The sequence below is a fragment of the Alligator mississippiensis genome, chromosome 2 (genome assembly GCF_030867095.1).
Source record: "Alligator mississippiensis isolate rAllMis1 chromosome 2, rAllMis1, whole genome shotgun sequence".
NCBI lineage: Eukaryota > Metazoa > Chordata > Crocodylia > Alligatoridae > Alligator > Alligator mississippiensis.
In genome coordinates, this window is record NC_081825.1 from 300,169,590 (window position 1) to 300,186,719 (window position 17,130).

The 17,130-nt window shown below is 47.4% G+C and overlaps 1 long non-coding RNA gene across 1 annotated transcript; it reads left to right on the forward strand.

The window, feature by feature from the left end:
- The first annotated feature begins 233 nt into the window (after positions 1–233).
- Positions 234–3,877, forward strand: LOC109285206 (uncharacterized). The gene is made up of 2 exons (XR_002092868.2): positions 234–465; positions 2,405–3,877. It is a non-coding gene; the product is annotated as an uncharacterized LOC109285206 (long non-coding RNA).
- The last annotated feature ends 13,253 nt before the right edge of the window (positions 3,878–17,130 follow it).

The following is a 17,130-nucleotide window of genomic DNA, read 5'->3' on the forward strand; positions in this document are numbered from 1 at the left end:
CAAGCCTAGCAGATCTGGTTAGTCTCAAATGGCAAGGAACAAGGAGTTTGCACTCTTTACATTTGTCCATAACCAGCTGCAGAGGAAAGTGCAGTATAAAATATTTTATTGTGCTTTTCATCCAGAACATGCAAACATTTGTCCTCCTGCTCTGGCTTCACCTGGTGGCTTTCATTTTCTTCGACATAAAGACAGGGTGAAGCCGAGTAATAGAAAAATAGAAAACATCTTTGTCGGAAAATGAGATTGCAGCTGTGTAACTGGAGCACACAACCATAAATCAGAATGTCAAATCCAAAGCACATGACTTTTTGCGAGTTCTCCATGTGTGCTATAATGTGATTACAGCCTGGCTACTATTATGATTTAAAACAAAGTCTTTCATGCTAGAAACAAAATGCGGAATGCGAGCAGCCTCGGGGAGAGAGCTGTGTGCCGGAGACTTCGCCCCGCATCGTCAGAGAGGTGGGCTACAGTATTTCAAGGGCTTGTTTGTCAGGTGTGAGAGGGCTAGGGACAGATTCGAGGCAGAGGTCTTGGCATAAGGGACGAATTAGGCAGCGGTGCTCAGCCCTGCCTGACAATCTGAAATCGGGGATGGGGGAGAGGGTTTCTTTCTCCGCATGTTGCAGAAAATCCCGAAGCCAAACACACAGATTACAGAAGTCATTCTTTCCTGTCTATCACATAAACAAATGGGCCAGCTGTTATTGCAAAGATTCCAGTCTGAAAACTTGGACTTTCTTGTATAAACTTCAATGTAATGGTATTTAAAGTGTCATAGACAATAAGCATCTAATCCTAGTCAATAAATTGCAGACTAGTTGCATGAACTCCGAGAGCGGTTGAAGACAGCTGTGCTTTTTTTGTAATTCAAGTCATTTCCAAATTGGGCAGCCCTCCAGGTGTATTTTCAGACAAACACAGTGTGCTAAGAAAATGTGGTGTTTGGAGCAGGGAGTATGAATGCAGCGGTCTTGAATCACGTGTAGAAGCAGACCGAGGTGGTATCCTTCAAACTGGGGTAACTCAGGCTGACAAAGGGGCGCTGTTGGTCTGTCTCTGGGCTGGCTGGATGGCCTGATTTCATATTCCAGGGGGGGAGTCTTGGCCCCATGGAGACTAATGGCAGCTTTCTCCATTGACTTCTGCCAGGCTAGTATTTCACCCCGGAAATACAAAAGGGTCTGAAGAGAGTCCTGAGACCTTTCAAAGGAGGGCAGAGAGCACGGTTTTCTTAAATATAGCTTGACTGCTTCTGGGAAACAGCAGTTTACAGACACCTCAAATGATATCTGAGAGCGGGGCTCGGGTATGCGAGGGCAGCCAGCAGCCCTGGGAAGCGAAGGCTGAGTGGGGACAGTTGAGTGCTGCCTCCCCTAGGTCTTTGGGTAGACATATCTCTTTTATTAAACCAACTAAATAGCTGGGGGAAAGTTTTTTGCAAACTTTCGGGCACCAACACCCTTCCCCAAGCATTGGGAGATTCTGCTAACAGTCTCCCAATGCTCAACGAAGGGCGTGTGTGCCTGAAAGCTTGCAGAGAACCTTTTTCCAATTATTGAGTTGGTCTAATAAAAGCTTTCACATCTACCCAAAGACTCTTGCCTGCCTGTGTCCTTAGACCAACACGGCTATGACCAACAACCTGCCTCCACCACTTGGTTTAAGACTGATAGCATTGAGCTTGGGGACCTTCTCCTCGAAGGATTCGTCGTCATCACTGAAGCCAGTAGGAGCGGCACTAGTCCGAGGCACAGAATCGGGTCCACTTGTGCGGAAAAGTTTGTAAACTGAGCCTCAGTTTTCTGTCCCAGACTTAGGCTCGCTCCCCCAGCACGCTACATCACCCCCCACGAGGGATCGCGGGCAGTCAGGCAGGTGCCTGCCTACGGATCTCGGGGTCTCACCTGACCCTCCTAGCTTGGACATGGAGGCATGGAGGCACATTTGCACGGTCTTTAAAGCGTTACATTTGCAACCATTTAGCACGGGGTCACTGCTGGGGGTTGTTAGGTACCCCCAGGAGAACAGGCTGAGTCGACAGGCGGTTGTATGCTCGCTGTTAACCTGTCATTCCCCGCCCCCCCTCAATTGGTGGCTGCGGTGAAATATCCCGTCAGGCCGCTCCAAGGGTGTTTTTCCACATCTGTGCTCACAAAGCAGATTAATCTTTTTTTTTTAATGATCATCAGACGGTTTACACCTGAGGAGCGGCGCTGCCTTCTGCAAGTGCTTCTCTGCTGTGCTCCAGGTCTCCCCTCGGCATATATCAAATATCCCCCTCCTTGTCAGCCACGTGAGGAGAACAGACAAGCGCGCTGAGAAAATATAAATCAAAGGCCTCAACTCCAGGACAGGATTTCACTGAGGGTTTTGGCTTTTTTTTTTTTTTTTTTTGCAGCTGCCTGGGTTTTGCTTGACGTCCAAGACAGAAAAATAACAATTCACGCCTCCATCAAGGTGCTTAGGCCCCGGTTCAGGACGGCGCATGCTTAAATCCCGCCAGCTTCAAGGACTTGCGTGCTGAAGGGTTTTGCTGAGCAGGGATGAGTTCAAATGGGTGTTTCCAGCTCAGCATATGCATGTGTGAGGGTTTTACCCACGGGGTGGGCCAGTGGCCACTCTGTCCAGCCTGCTGGGCTATCGGTGGGCCTGGGAATTTGGGGCCGTGGCCAGCGGTGGGCATGACCTACCGTGGACTCTGGAGCCCTGATGGATGTAGCCCTTGGTGGCAGGGCGTTGGGTGGGGGCCGTTGCTTGCTACATGGCCTGCCACCGCTTGCATGCTGCTGCTTCAATGAGGAGCCCCATCACCCACGTCTGGCATGGGGGGAGTTTGCCACCCCTGCTTTCGGGCACTCCCGCTCTCCTTAGGCTGAGCTAGCATCATCGCTGCACCTGTCTGCCTTTCTCCCTCCTTTCCTTCCTTCTCCCGACGCTCGTCCCCTCCCTTCCCTTCCTCCTGCTGTCTTCCTATTCAGCTGCTAACAAAACCCCACCTGAAGGACTGAGAACCAGCAAATGATCCCTCTGAAAACGTCTTCTTTTGCAAGCTCTCATCCTTTGCAAGCCGGCTGTCCCACAACTCGGCTTGTTTCTGTCCCTGAGAAATTCTCTTTAGACGGCAAGGTCTTCAAGACAGCGGCAGTCTCTGACTCTGTGCATGCATGGTGCCTTGCAGAACAGGACTTCCTTGTGAGGGAGGATGGCCTAATCCAGTGGTTTTCAACCTTTTTTTTCATTTGCAGACCCCTAAAATATTTTGAACGGAGGTGCGGACCCCTTTGAATTGTAAGTGTGGGTATTCGCATACTTTTGATCGATCATAGTCATCTTTCGTAGACCCCTTAGACATGCAGATGTGTCTGTGGACCATGAGTTGAAAACCACTGGTCTAGTAGTTGAGGCTGATGAGACTTAGGTTTCATTTCCTTCCCTGCATAATTACATGGCGCAGATCATCCCATTGCTGGTATTTGGGGAGAGCTGGGGCTTGGTAGGTGAATGGGCTGCACATGTTACCGGTGGAAGGATGCTATGTTATGAGAGTGAGTTGGAAAAAGGCATCTTTCCTTTGGTTGAGCCCAAAGGGTTGCAGTGCTTGCTGCTGTGCATTGTGAGGAGCCCTGTTGGAGTGAGTGTGCACGGCGAGTTCATGCTGCCACGTGTACAAACGGCCATGTCCCTCGTCAAGCAACGCTGATGGATCACTCCCGCACTTGATCAGCACCGAAACAAGTCCGTCATCAAGTAGACGCGCTGGAATGCACACTCATGTAGGCCTTTGCAGACAATACTGATTCATCACCTCGAAAGCAATTAATAAAGCTCTGCTGGCCATCGCCCTATATATTGAGAATGATTTGCAATTTGAGAGCAAGAGTTGGTGTTGTTTTTCACATGGAATCAGTTTAATTAATCACACTGTTTGAACAGCTGGGTAGTCCGTGTATTTATACTCGGGCTCAGCATTCCTAGAAAACTTGTCAAGTATGAATCAAAATAATACCATCTCCCTGCTTCAGATGATGGATCATGTATCTCTCCTTTTCAGGCACACCTAAACATCTGATAAATCAAAGGCAGTCCCCTTAGCCGCCAATGGGTTCATGGCTACTTGCCATGTATGGGATAAATTATTAAGAAAAGGCTTTCAAAAACGTTGTGTTTGTACGTTCGGCTTTTAATAGTAATGTAAACTGCAGTTTCACTTGTGTTCTTAGTTTATGGGGAAGAGATGTCATCCAAAACAAAACAAAAAATTAAGTGCATGGCCTGGCATGAGGAACTGGTGGTGAAGGATAAAACTACAGTTCATTTATAACAGGGGAAGGTCAGAGGGAGGTATTCGGTACAAGTCAAAGGCTGCGTTCTGCCTGGAGTGGAAAGCAAGGTAAAAACAGAGCAGTTTCACCAGTATCATTGAAGCATCTTTGGCCACACTGAAGGGCCAGATTTGAAGCCAGCTAAACTGGGATTGAGGCAATGTGAATGCATCCCTTTGCTGCCGTCCCATATCCCTATGCTGCTCTAGGCCTTCAAAAGCAAAAACAAGGGCATGAGTTTGGTTACATGTATTGTAAGTTGGGAGCACTGGAAAGAAAGAGGTATTTTTGACCCTTTGCCCAACCTGGCTTAACCCGTGTCAAAGTGGCACACACAGTCCCCTTGCCACTGGGAACACGGCCATGCCTCCAGAATTAGCAGAGTTAAGATGTGTTTCGCCTACCGCTCAAGAAGCAGGCATATGCCATAGGGGCATAGATGTTGGGAAAGCTGAAACAGGGGCTTGGAAAGAGCTAAGCCTTCCTTGAGGACCACCCAGGAGGAGCTAAATAGGGGGTTTCTTTTAAGTGGGGTTGGGATCAAAGAATAAAGGAGATTAGAGCCAATTGGGAGCTAAGAGGGAACATCTGGTCCTTTTCAGGACTCACCAGTAGGAAGGTGAAGCTTCCTCTGGGGAAGGCAAACTCCCTCAAGAAGTCTCTTCTACAGGGCCGCATGAGAGCTGTTCAAGGGGGGGAAGGCTAGGCTTGTCATTGTGCCAAATCTCCATAGAGTCGTCAGCGCTTGGCCTCCCCCAGCGGCCCACAGAAATGCACCGAGGGCTGGTGGGCTGAGCCCTCCTGAGCACCGGCACCAGCGGCAGAAGCTTGCTGCAGGGTGACACCGAGCTCACGGTGGCCTTCCCGCTGCAATCAGGCACGGAGACCGTCCTCCACCCTGCCACTTCCAAGGTGGTACCAGAAATGGCCTCAGATAACGCTGTTACACTGGCCTGTGTTGCAAGTCCTCTTCCCTCGGAGAGCTGCAATCTTGGCCACTTTGAAGTGGGGTGAATCATTATGTGGCACCCGGGTAGACGTAGCGATGGATTTGCCCCCATTCATTCTTGCCCCAGATTGTGCAGCATGTGCTGGCTTGAGAGAGCAAGGCATCATGGACAGACATGGGCCCGCTCCTTCTCTGACACCATCTTCCCTCTGCTATGGCTCTCTTGGCTTCAGCGAAGCGACTCCTGGTTTATCGCAGTGCAAATGAGAGCGCCCTGTGTGTCCAGGCCTGCTCTTATTTTCATGGGAAACTGCTTTAAAGGATGGTTTGTCAAGACAGCTTTGCATTACTCCTCTACTGACCATGACAGAGCCCTGCGAGAGGCCATTAATCCTACCTGTCACCATTGGGTACCAATTAGCCCAACTAAAGTGCCTTGGGGTGATAAGCAAAAACAGCCATTGACCCTTTTGAGGACGGAGAGATAACAGGACAAGTCCCTTACTTGACAGGCTAGTAGGCAACATATAACTTTCTGGCTCTTGTCAGAGGCCAGCTGTCTTTTCACAAAGCCTGGTTACGTGCTATTAAGCTTCATCCTGCTTTTAACCACCAGAAGTTTGACAATGCTTTTCCAGTTCATGAATGGCCATACGGAGCAGTGAAGCTGGAACGCGACTTTCTTGCGAGTAGCGCATTTGCCATCCCTTCTGTCAGCGGGCAGGTCTTTTGAAAGGCCCTTGAGAAGACTTCCTGCAGAGCAGATATCTCAAAAACCATCTAAGTATCTACGGGGCAGTAGTCCACAACTGGAGAACTTGCAGGGGACGTATCTCAAATAGCTCTCCTGTGTTTGGTCCTGAGAGAACGGCATGTCTGGGGACATCTGCCAGCCTGGAAAATATTTATTTAATGTCAGATCCCTAAAAAGACTGTCCACCTCTGTTCACATACAGCTGGGCAAGTCAGGACATGTGTTATGCTGCGTTGTCTTAGGATCTGTAAGGGATGACGTGTCTGCACCAACTAAGGATGTCGTCATAAATTAATTTTGCATCTGCTTCAATCTCCTCACCCCCATCTTCCCCTGCTATATCCCCATCCTTATACATGTAGTGTATTTTTCTTGGTTTGCTCTCCATAAAGCTATTACAGATCACATCAATGAAAATACCAGTCCTGTAGTTATTTTCCCACATTTTCTAAATATAAACTCCATGTAGCATTGCAAAGATATCACGAGGAAACAAAAGAGATTTAACTTTGAATTGGGTATTTAACACCGAGAGGAAATAATCGACAACTGTAACACCCAGAAGTCCAAACTCAAGCCAGAGGTATGCTTTAAACTTTCAGTGTCCTACACGACCAACATGGCAGAGACACAGCGGGACTGGCAAACCTTTTGCTGATACAGCTGGTTTGACTTGGCGGGCAAGGAGAGAGGTGCATAAGCTATGGCAGCCAAGGAGAGCCATAACAGCAAAACTTCCCATATGTTGGTGTGGCCTGAACATGAGCGATGTCTACTAGACTGGGCACGGGCATAAGACTCAGCAGGTCCAGGGGTTATTTATTCCTGGGTGTGTTGCTCACATTTTGCATGAACCCTTTCCCCCCCTTTTTTGTGTCTCGTCTGTTCATCTGCGACTGTAAGTAGAGCCAGACAAAATCATCCCAATACTGGGATGCTTGTGGGAATTTATCATGTGTATATATTTTACCCAAGACACGCTTTTGTCACAGAGGAAATGTCTCTGCAGAAAGTGGCCATTTTTGACTGAACATGTTCAGTTTGGGTTGCTGGAAGCAAAATGCTTTCTTAAGACACAGAAGAAATGGACAATTTGGGAAAGCAAAATGTCATTGCCCAATGCAAATGTTTGTTTGCTTTGTTTGTTTGTCTGTTGTGCAGGAACCCAGGCCCCCTCCAAGCCAGCTCTTTGGGCAGGGCCTGGCTTCCTGCTGGTGCACGTGCAGCGCCTTGCACAGCGCATCTCAAGTAGGATGACAGACTCCATGCAGTCTCATCATGCAAACGATGCTCCCTGCTTTCTGACACCAGTCCACACAGCGGCCCTCTGATAGGGTGACAGACTAGGCAGTGCTGAAACCCCCACTAGGAACGACCACTAAAGTTCAGAGGCAAATGCAAGGCCAGACACCCCCTTCTTCTGACAGCAAGAACAAAAGCAAGGATGGGCCTTCCCCCCGGCTAGTCACGATCTTCTCTGAGATGGGTAACATGTAGCTTCGCCTATGTGCAGTCCCTTCCTGTGGCCCAAAGAGACTGGTGCTTTATTTAATCTGCACCTTCTCCAGGTGTGGGCCGAGGTCTTCCCTTAGTCAAATGCGAGCTGTCAGCCAAACATGAGTTTTTATCAGATTAAAGTCTATATATGATGTCATGTCAGCCCCCCTTCCCCTTTTTCACCATCAGCCTGCTGCCACTCCAAGAGTTGCATGCTCTGCTACCTTAGGTTTCCAGCCTGGAAATAAAAGGATTTGCCTCTATAGAGCCATTCCTACACATTGGCTAACCAAGAGCTACAGCATCCACACCCCTTAGGGTGAGGGACAGAAGTTACACGTAAGCTGGTTTAAGTGATCAGAAACTGGTTTAAACCGGTAACAGAACATAAGTTCAGTGCACATACACCAGTTTAAAAATGGCCGAAACTGGTTTAAGATAAACCTGGTTGAGTGCAGTATCAGACTTAACTGATTTGGGTCAAACCAGTTTATGCAATTTCTGTCCCAGACCTGGGCGAACGGCAGCCAACACACTCCAGTTCAAAAGGAACGACTCCTGTGCATTGCATTGTTCATGACTGCAGGAAAGCCAGGCCTGCAGCATGCAATAAAAAAGAAATGGAAAATATCTTTAGCAAACCCCCTCAGGTGATAAATTGGGAGCTGTGGTCTGCATATCCCAGCAAACAGTGTTGATCCCAGAAGAGTACTCCTTCTCTCACCACTGGAAAGGGATGGGAGTGCTGTGTGTGTGAGGAAAGCAGGACCAAGACAAGGTATGCATCTCCAAAATGCTGAGTTCAAATCCGATCTGACCAGCACCCCAAGGAGAGTACCTTGGAAAACCTGTATCCTTCCACAGATCAGTTTCTTAATTTTTCCAAGGTCAAACACAATCCGTGGCTCCCTGAATCAAGGCCACCACCACTAGAGACACATAGACAAGAGCATCAAAATACCTGCCCAAATCCCAGTCTTGTCTGTGAGCCTCTTCAGGCAGAGGGCACATCTAAAGGACATAAGACACGGTCTGCCTCTCAAGCTCTCCTGCAAGGGACACTTTGCTTTGTGCTTCCTTAGTCTGGGAAGAACGAGAGAAAAGTCTTTGCAAATGCAGCTTTCCTGGGCAGGCAAAAGTTTTCTTGTCTTGCCTGGTTTTTGTTACATAGAGCAGGTCCCCGCCCTGAAAGGGCAAATCAAGGTAAAGGCATCCTTAGATCCTGGAGTTGCATTATAGACCAGGATCTCAGCTTTCATAAAGGCAAAGAAAAGCTTGAAAATGCAGGCTGAGGGTAACCATTGCGGTTATGTCTGCCTGAGTCTGCAGACAGCCTGAAACAGTAGCTCTCTGTGGTGGGGACCATATCATTGAGCGTCACTATGCAATGTGCTGCCACCCTAAGAAAGGGTGGGGCTGTGGTCTGGGGGAAAGCTCTGGGCAGGGGACTCTTTTGATAGATACTCGGGACCCCAAATGACTTCGATCCTAACCTGCCACCCTTTCAATAAGCATGTCCGTAGAGCTAAATGAAACTATTTTTTATGTTGAAAAATGCCCTTTACAAAAAAAAGCATCAGCAAATTAAAAGAAAAAGTTTAGCTTTTTACATTTCCATTTTAAACTAATCAATTTTTTGTTGTCCTTTCCCCTCTCTCTTTTCCTTATCCTCCTTTTTTTATTGTTGGAAATGGGGGTGGAACCCCTCCCCCCCCAGGGAAACAAAAACACAACTTTGAATGAAAAGTTTCTGATCAAAAAGTCCACAAAAGAATTCAAAATAGTTTCTTGTTACAAACATTGAAATGAAAATGCTGTGGAGTTGTGTAAAAGCATCAAGGAATTGTTTGTCCTTGTGTTTCTAGCAGCTCTCACATTCAGCATTTCTCAAATTCCTCTACTTTTTGTTTCATTAGCCTCTTCCGATAAGTAATTATGACCTGTACTGTCTTGTGCTCGGCCATTGGACTGCGTAGGGGAGGGAATGCTTGAAAAGTAAAGGCTACAGGTATCTGCCGTGGAGTATCCTGACATGAAAACGTGGTGTAAAACACCGTAGGAATAGGCTGACCCTTCAATCACAGACGACTGTTGGCACGGAGCTCGTCGAAATCTGTCTGGTATCTGCTTTCCGATACAAGTCATTCAAAACACGCTCTCGTAAAAGTCCCCAAGTACATCCTGTACAGTGAACAAATTACTCAGCTTTAAGCAGATATTTATGCTAATTATCCATGGAAAGTCACCCCTGCCGCTGCTGTTTTCATCTGTGAGGCTAATATTCCAGAGGATTTGTGTAGCTTTAACTATGGACAATAAAATGCCCAAAAGCAACACGGAGGAAGAAGCTGTTCTGAATACATTTATTTTCTTTAAGCGCTCTTGATTGGAGCCTGCAATTGGAGAGATGGAAGTGTTTAGACTGAGCATATCCTCTGCTGCTCTTTCGGCAGCGTCCCCTCTCTGCCCGCTCTTGCTCCTATTTATTTACCGAGGAATATTCATATTTTGTAAATCCCAGGTATTTATCCCAGTGATTATTTTGGCACTGCACATTTTGAGGATGTTTGCTTTGTTTTAAGCAAAATCCTTTTCTGACTTGAAAGCCGGAGCACCAGTAAAAACAAAGGCAACAGGAATATTTGTTAATGTAAGCTCATTCTCCTAAAATATTTATACATTTTCATATGAAGAAGATTAAATGCTTGCAAAAGTCTACACACACAGGCACATAGTTGACCCAGAAGGAGGTCCCGGGGGATTTGTAACAGCAAATGTGTGCCGAGCGAAAAATCTTGGCCCTCCGCACACTGACTTTGTGCTCGAAAAGCCAAAAACTTCATTTTAGCATGACCTTAGAAGAATAGTGATACTTTTAGTATTTCCTGGTATTTGGTGCAAGGAATGTTTTTATTTGAATGCAGATGTCACTTGGTTTACAGGAAGGATTTGGTAACATGTCCATGCCAGTACTGCACTTATCCCAAATTTCCTGCTATGGAGGAAGAACACATGTCAAAGCTCACTGTTTGCTAAATGGAAAAGATTCAGTCCACCAGAAGCTTCTCTTATAAACATTGTGACTTTGTGCAATTTACAAAATGTTCTATCTCCATTAAACAATAAACCCTTGACCCCGCCGCTCCGTTTCAGGATCCTGCTATTTGAGAAGGTAGACATAATGGATGGCAATAATAAATGAAGGGTTCAAAAGGTTAAGAAAAACTGTTTAATTATTTCTCTAGAGCGTGGGCTGCAGAAGCATTGCATGTCTGCCTTCTCTCTTGTAGAAACACTGCATGGAAGGAATCCATCAGTGCAGTGCCGGCAGGGTAGAAAGCAGGTTGCTGGCCCTCAGCTGTGTTTATGAACAAACGGTCTCTAGATACTCTTCCGTCTCGGACCCTTTCAGCTTGCTGCGAGTTAACTCCCTGCCAGCGGAGAACCTGTGCCAGCCCCACAAACCTCAGCATCTGTTTTGCAAGGCTCTTTTATTTGTTAGCATGTGAAAGCGATTGCTCATATTTACTTCCCAGCTGTGGCCTCCTTGGGTTTGGTGCCTTAAAGAGATCTTTGCTTGTTAAACACGGACCTACTCCCTAGCAGTGCCCTCCGCCTGCATGACATGGTTCTGTAGCGCGGCGCTGTCTGCGAACAAGCTGCTGTTCCTTGGCTTTCCACTGGGTTAAAACAATTAAGACAAACTTCACTATAGAACAAAAAATGTCTTTATTTCCTCGTGCTCCCAGCACTCCTCCAAATCATGTGGCTTTTCCTACTCCCCAATTTCCTACCTTCTTTCACAAAACTTTAATGGCTGTTTGCATTATAACAGCACCTGCTTCACACACAGGCAAGAGCCGAGGACAGCTTACAAGGACATCACCTCCCTCTCCAAACTGCCAGCCCAGTATCGTAGCTACTTGCTTCTGCTCCCCACAGGGGGACGGTTATGAGGCCAGTCAATGTTGGCCTGCCCAGCCGTCTAGGGCAGTTTGCCCTGTTTCGCCTGCCATGTCTTGCTGTTTGAAACGGACATAAAAATACAGGAGGCTGCCCATTTTATTCCCTGATGCCTAGGGTGTCATACACAGCTCTGGCCTCCCTTATGCCATGTCCCATGCCTCACAGATGACATCCAAATCATTATTAAACTGCACACTATTGCTCCCCCAGCTCCATTGCTGAGGTGCACTCGGCCTCGGGCCCAAACTCAACCTCAGGCGTCCGTAGACTTACCTCGGCCACTACCCCCCCTCACTGGGACTTCAACTCGTGCCCTCATCCTAGGCATGTATGGGACTCAGGTGCCACCCTAAGAGTGTCTGGCCCCCCACCTGTCCCTACAGTTGGGTTACCCACCAGGTTGTGGGGGCTGTGGCTATAAGGCTCCCCATACTTGCCTTTAACTAGGGAGGCAACTGGTGTGGCATTTCCTAGGGACCACCCCACCATGGGCAGACCCACCACACCATCCTACCCCAGCAGGGTGTAGTTTTGCATCATGCCCCAGGACTAGAAACCTCCTGCCATCCCCGTAGTCCCTGCCCTGTACTTTCAAGATGTTACTTGAGCAGCAGCTCCAGCTGAGTGTTGCTCTCACCTCGGCTGCTTGCAGCAGACTGATGGCTCCCCTGCTCAGGCCTGCTCTTATTGCTTGCAGATGAGCCCTCTTCCCCAATCAGGCAGTCTCCTGCTGGCCTTGTGATGCCTGATTGGGGAGTGCAGCCACCTGCAGGCTGTTCTGCTGCTTGATCTAAGCCCTTAAAGTGGCAGGCAGCCAAGGCACCCTGCCACAAGCTGTTTCCCTTTCTTTCTCACCACTCATAATGGCATCGTTCATCAGCAAGTAATGGTGGATATTGCAACTATTCTGGTGATTGGCACTGCATTTTCTCTTGTGGCTGTAGAGACCGAAGTTAGACTTGCAGGTCCTGCCACAGTGGTTACAGGTGTACATAGCCTTAGGGGCTGCTGTACTGACAGGCTCTTTCCTTCGGTCACATTTCTGTTGTAATTCGAGTAACCACTTCTTGTCTTGGTGTTGGACTCCATGGTTGGGAAGGGTGCGCTACTTTGTCCTGTCTCCTGCTCCCAAAGGTTTGGGTTGATTCCAAAAGACTTCATGTTGCAGACATCTTTGAAGTGCAATTTTGGGTGCCACCGCAGCCAGAACTGAATGGAGATGATATTCCGTCTTTGTTCACCAGTCAACCTTCTTGTGACTCGTCAGCTCTCTCCCAAGAGCTCAAGTTTTCTCGCAAGCCTTTTGCAATGGCCTGTCTCCATAAGCAGGCCCCTTTGCTCGACCTGCTGTCACTGGTGTCTGGCATGTGCCTCAGTGGTTTCGTTTGCATCCAAGACCAATTTGAAGAGCCCTGTGGCATTTCATCAGCACCTAAGGACTCGTAGCTTGATATTTGAAATGCAAGTCAAGGACCAGATCTGTGGCAGGCGCAAATTGGCTTAGCGCCATTGTTTTCAGCCAAGCTGGCCCAAAGTTTATAAAATAGCTTTCAAAAGGGTCTTAAAAATAATTTTTACTTCTCAATGTTTTGAGTTGTCTACACTTGAGACTATCCTGTCAGAAATAATTTGCCCCAGATGGCCCTGTTGCCAAAAGCCTATCGCACAGTTTTGTTCTCTCTAAATAAAAGCACCTCCAAATGGGTTTCTGCTCTGCATCCACTCAGTTAGAGACAAAGGCATCACAAACATAAGCCCCATGGCTCTAGCCTTCCAGATGGAACCATTGCATGACCGGGTAATGAGATGTCAGGTTCTGACCTTGATGGGACCCTCTCTGTTTAAATAAACAGCACCGATTCTCATGTAATGTTATACTCCATCATGAACCCTGTAACAATAATAGTGTGGTCACCAGTCACGTGACATCTTCTAGAAATACAAACAAGCAGGACTAGCCGTGAACATTGGTGAAACCCACTCTTGAGTCGGAGACAAGGTGTTATTTTTCTGCCATAGTCAGAAAATGAATCCTGCTTATATTGGGTGCTGTATCTACAGAGGTACGAACCAAGCCAGTGATCTGAGTTAATGAATCAGAAAGTTTTTGGTCAGAAGGGCACTCTAACAGGCTGGGTGTTTGATGACATTTTCTACCCCCGCAAGACCTGAGTAGGAGCGGCGAGTCGGTCAGACGCTTGTTGCTGGTGACAGAAGACCGTCATAGCTGTCACCATGTGGCCTGTCAAGCTTGCAAACCAGCCTCCCGCACAGGTTTGGTTTGTTTCCACGAAGCAGATCTCTTGGTTCATTAGCCGTAGTGAGAGGCAGAGGCCATGGCTCATTTCTCGCAGCTTGTAGCTGAAGAAAAAAAAATCCTGGTCACTGGAGGCTTGAAGTGCCACGAAGCAAGAGCTCTGCAGAGGATAGTACGTTTACTGCGACGTGTTGCATCCAGTGCGAGAACTCTACCCCGCCAATAGACTACTGCTCAGATTTCTTTTCTCCTAGCCAGGTCATTAAGACAGATGAGAAACCAGTTCCCTCTTCTCTCTCATGCAACAACACTTCTTTCAGAATTCATACCATTTTCAGCAAGACGGTTACCTCCGTAGGGTCGTGCCTGTTGTTTCCCAGAGAAAGGCTGAACCCCTGGTAAATGAAGGTGTGAATCTCTACACCGTACCACCATGGGGGCAGGGTCATACACTGGTTAAGTTGTCTCATTACAAATCCAGGTGGTATAAAGTAGAGCCTTGGCCCGGACACATGCCAAAGCCTGGGTACCTGGTCCTTTGCCTGGGAAGTCAAAGGTGGTCAGAGTAGTACTAGTCCCACCACACCTTTGCATGCTGCTAGCTACAGAAACTATCCACATTAGCTTGATAAGACATAGAGGCTTGGGACAGACATTTGTCCCTGTCCTGGAAAGGTACTCTGGGTCTTTTTTTGCTTGTGCATGAAAAAGACCCTGCAGCTGGACCCGGATTATCAAGTCTGGTTCCTCACGAGCCAGAACAGAATCTAGCTCTAGCTCCTATCCCTTGTCTGCAGGGCTAACATGAGCATGATGCAGGCTTAGTCTTCAGAGACACACAAAGGTGTTTTATTGATAGAGATGCAAAGCAGACAAGAGTTACATTGCTGGGACATCCAACCTGGAGGAGAGACACAATATTTCCCATGAGTCAGTGCCGTGTTGCCTGCCTGTGGGTCACCTTGCCTAGTTAACCTGCTCTAGTGGTGCAGTGAGGTCTTCACAGCAAGATAGCTGAGGCAGGTAGGTTATCTCATGCTAAAAGCACACCTTTTTGATCGGTGCAGGCACAGCCACTGTCAAAAGTTGTCTCGGTCAATCAAGTCAGTAGGCATATCTCTAAATATGATGGAGCACCCGTCCGCTGAGTGGGGCAGGGATGTTGCAGCTGCATTCAGAACCACTTCAACAAAGTCCAGTGTGATTTAAAAGTTTCCTTCAAAAATGTTTGCTCATTGTGATCATTCCTTCCTTTCCCTAGGAACCTTGCCTACTTGTGGGGTGTGTAAAAATGGGCACAGTTTTCCTTCTCTTATAATATGTGGGGTTGTTGCAGAGTGTGTGTGTGCGTGATGCATGCATGTATTTGCACTATAAATCAGTCTATCCTGCATTGCAAAGACCGTCTCTGAGAACACTCTTTTTTTCCGCAAGAGCTTTAGGGTATAAGGCCCGTTCACCCTGTTTTCCCCTGTGGTCCTGTAAGGCACATTGCCTGGTCCATGAATGGCAACTGAGGTCTTCCACCAAAGCTTTCCACTTAGCTGTTTTTGTTGGGACAACCCGCCTCTCCTCTGAAAGTGTCCATTGCAAACCTGTCCAAAAACCTGAGCGTTCTTGATGCCCGTTCTCTCCACAAAAATGAGAACTCCAAAGGATTCGGTGCAGAAAATTGTTCTCTGTCCCAGTTTGGAAATAAGAAACATTTTGGTTGCCAAGAAGAAAGTGCCCAGATGAGATAAATCAAGAGTTTTCGAAAGTATCACATCTCAGCCACAGCTAGTTTGCTTTGCTCACACCCCCTTTTATGGGTGAGGTGAGTGATAGCATGATACCAGAGTCAGGAGAATATGCTATGGATGTCCTCCTGGATCAGGAGAACATCCATAGCATAATGTACCCGGATCAGGTATGTGATAATAAGCCCTGAAGTCTACCTTTATATTAAGAGAAACCCACTGATCCCAGTGCATGCTCAATCAGCATTAGCTTGCAAGTCTGTTACGGCTCTCAGAGCTTGGCTCGGTCCCCGTAGAGACTCAGCTATGGAAATCCCTGGTTTGATAGCTGGCATGAGTGGCTGCCACCTGGTCAGAGAAAGAAATATCGGTCTTTTATAGCACTGAGACACAATAGCTCGTGTGCAATAACAAACCTGAGCGCATGCAGTCACACACAAGTGTGCAGAAGGGTTGGCACAGGGTGGGGCGAGCGGCCGGTTTGTGTTGGAAGTTGGTGGAAGGGTTTGATGAAGTTGATGCCTGAAGGTGCATTGTGGCAGCTGGGGCAGAAGAGAGGTAGTGGCACCGTGCCACTGGTGGGGTGTCTCTCTGTGGGTTGGGTGCGGCCTGGCCTGGTAGGATTACCTTTTTATTTCCTTGCTTTTCAAGTGTTGAGTTCGGCATGAAAAGCAGAAAGCAACCTGAACTGAAACCACCGACGAGTTGGAATAAAGGGTGTGTTCAAAAAAACCTCACAAAGCTGGAACTTGCAACAAGTTTTACTTGCTTCCTACAGGTGTTCGGTCAAACAATTTGTTCGGTCTTTCCATGGAAAGACTCGCGGAGACGCATGCGACTCACTTCTCGGGGGAGCTGCTGCCGAACCGCCGGCGAAGGCCTCCCTCAGAAATGTTCCGCCTTAGTCAGCGAGTTCCCTGACGTTTCCCGGTGAAATAATCTGCCCCACCCCAGAGATCCATCAAGTCCACATTTTTTCCCTACACTTCCCTCTCGTCTCATGCTGTTTGTATTACCCCACCCGTGGGTGGACCTAGGAGTTTGAAAAGTGGGGTGCAGGTGGTGTGATGCATCATCACATATAGCACACATGTTTCTCCAGTTCAAGAGAAACTCGATTTACTAATATGCTAGGAGAATAGGGCTATTCAGTTTAAGATCAAAGCAGCAACCAATACAACTTTCTTGGAGTGTGCACGCATTGTCTAGATTATATATAAAGTTTCAAAAGCACAACAAACTAAACACAAATAGTCAAAAGATAGTATTTGATTAGTCCTGTAGCCATTCTACTTATACATCTCTTATTCACAGTCATAAAATAAAAACTAGCCTTCTTGAGCATCTTGACACTGCGTCCAACTCTTCACTGTTGATCATTTCCATACCTAAATTAATGGTCACATGACTTAATGTTACCACACCTGAGTAAAGGGTTGTAGCTAGGACAAAAAATGGTCTGCAGGGCTGTGAAAGAGGAGAGAGAGAGATTACCAGGAATGGCTAACAACCACCAGCACTGGAGGAGAAAGGATAACTTGATTAAGGGAACATCAAGATGGCTAAACAAAAAAACAAAAAAGAGAGCTAGTCATTACCCATGATGAGAAGAGAGATTAGCAGCAAACCAGTATGTTTTA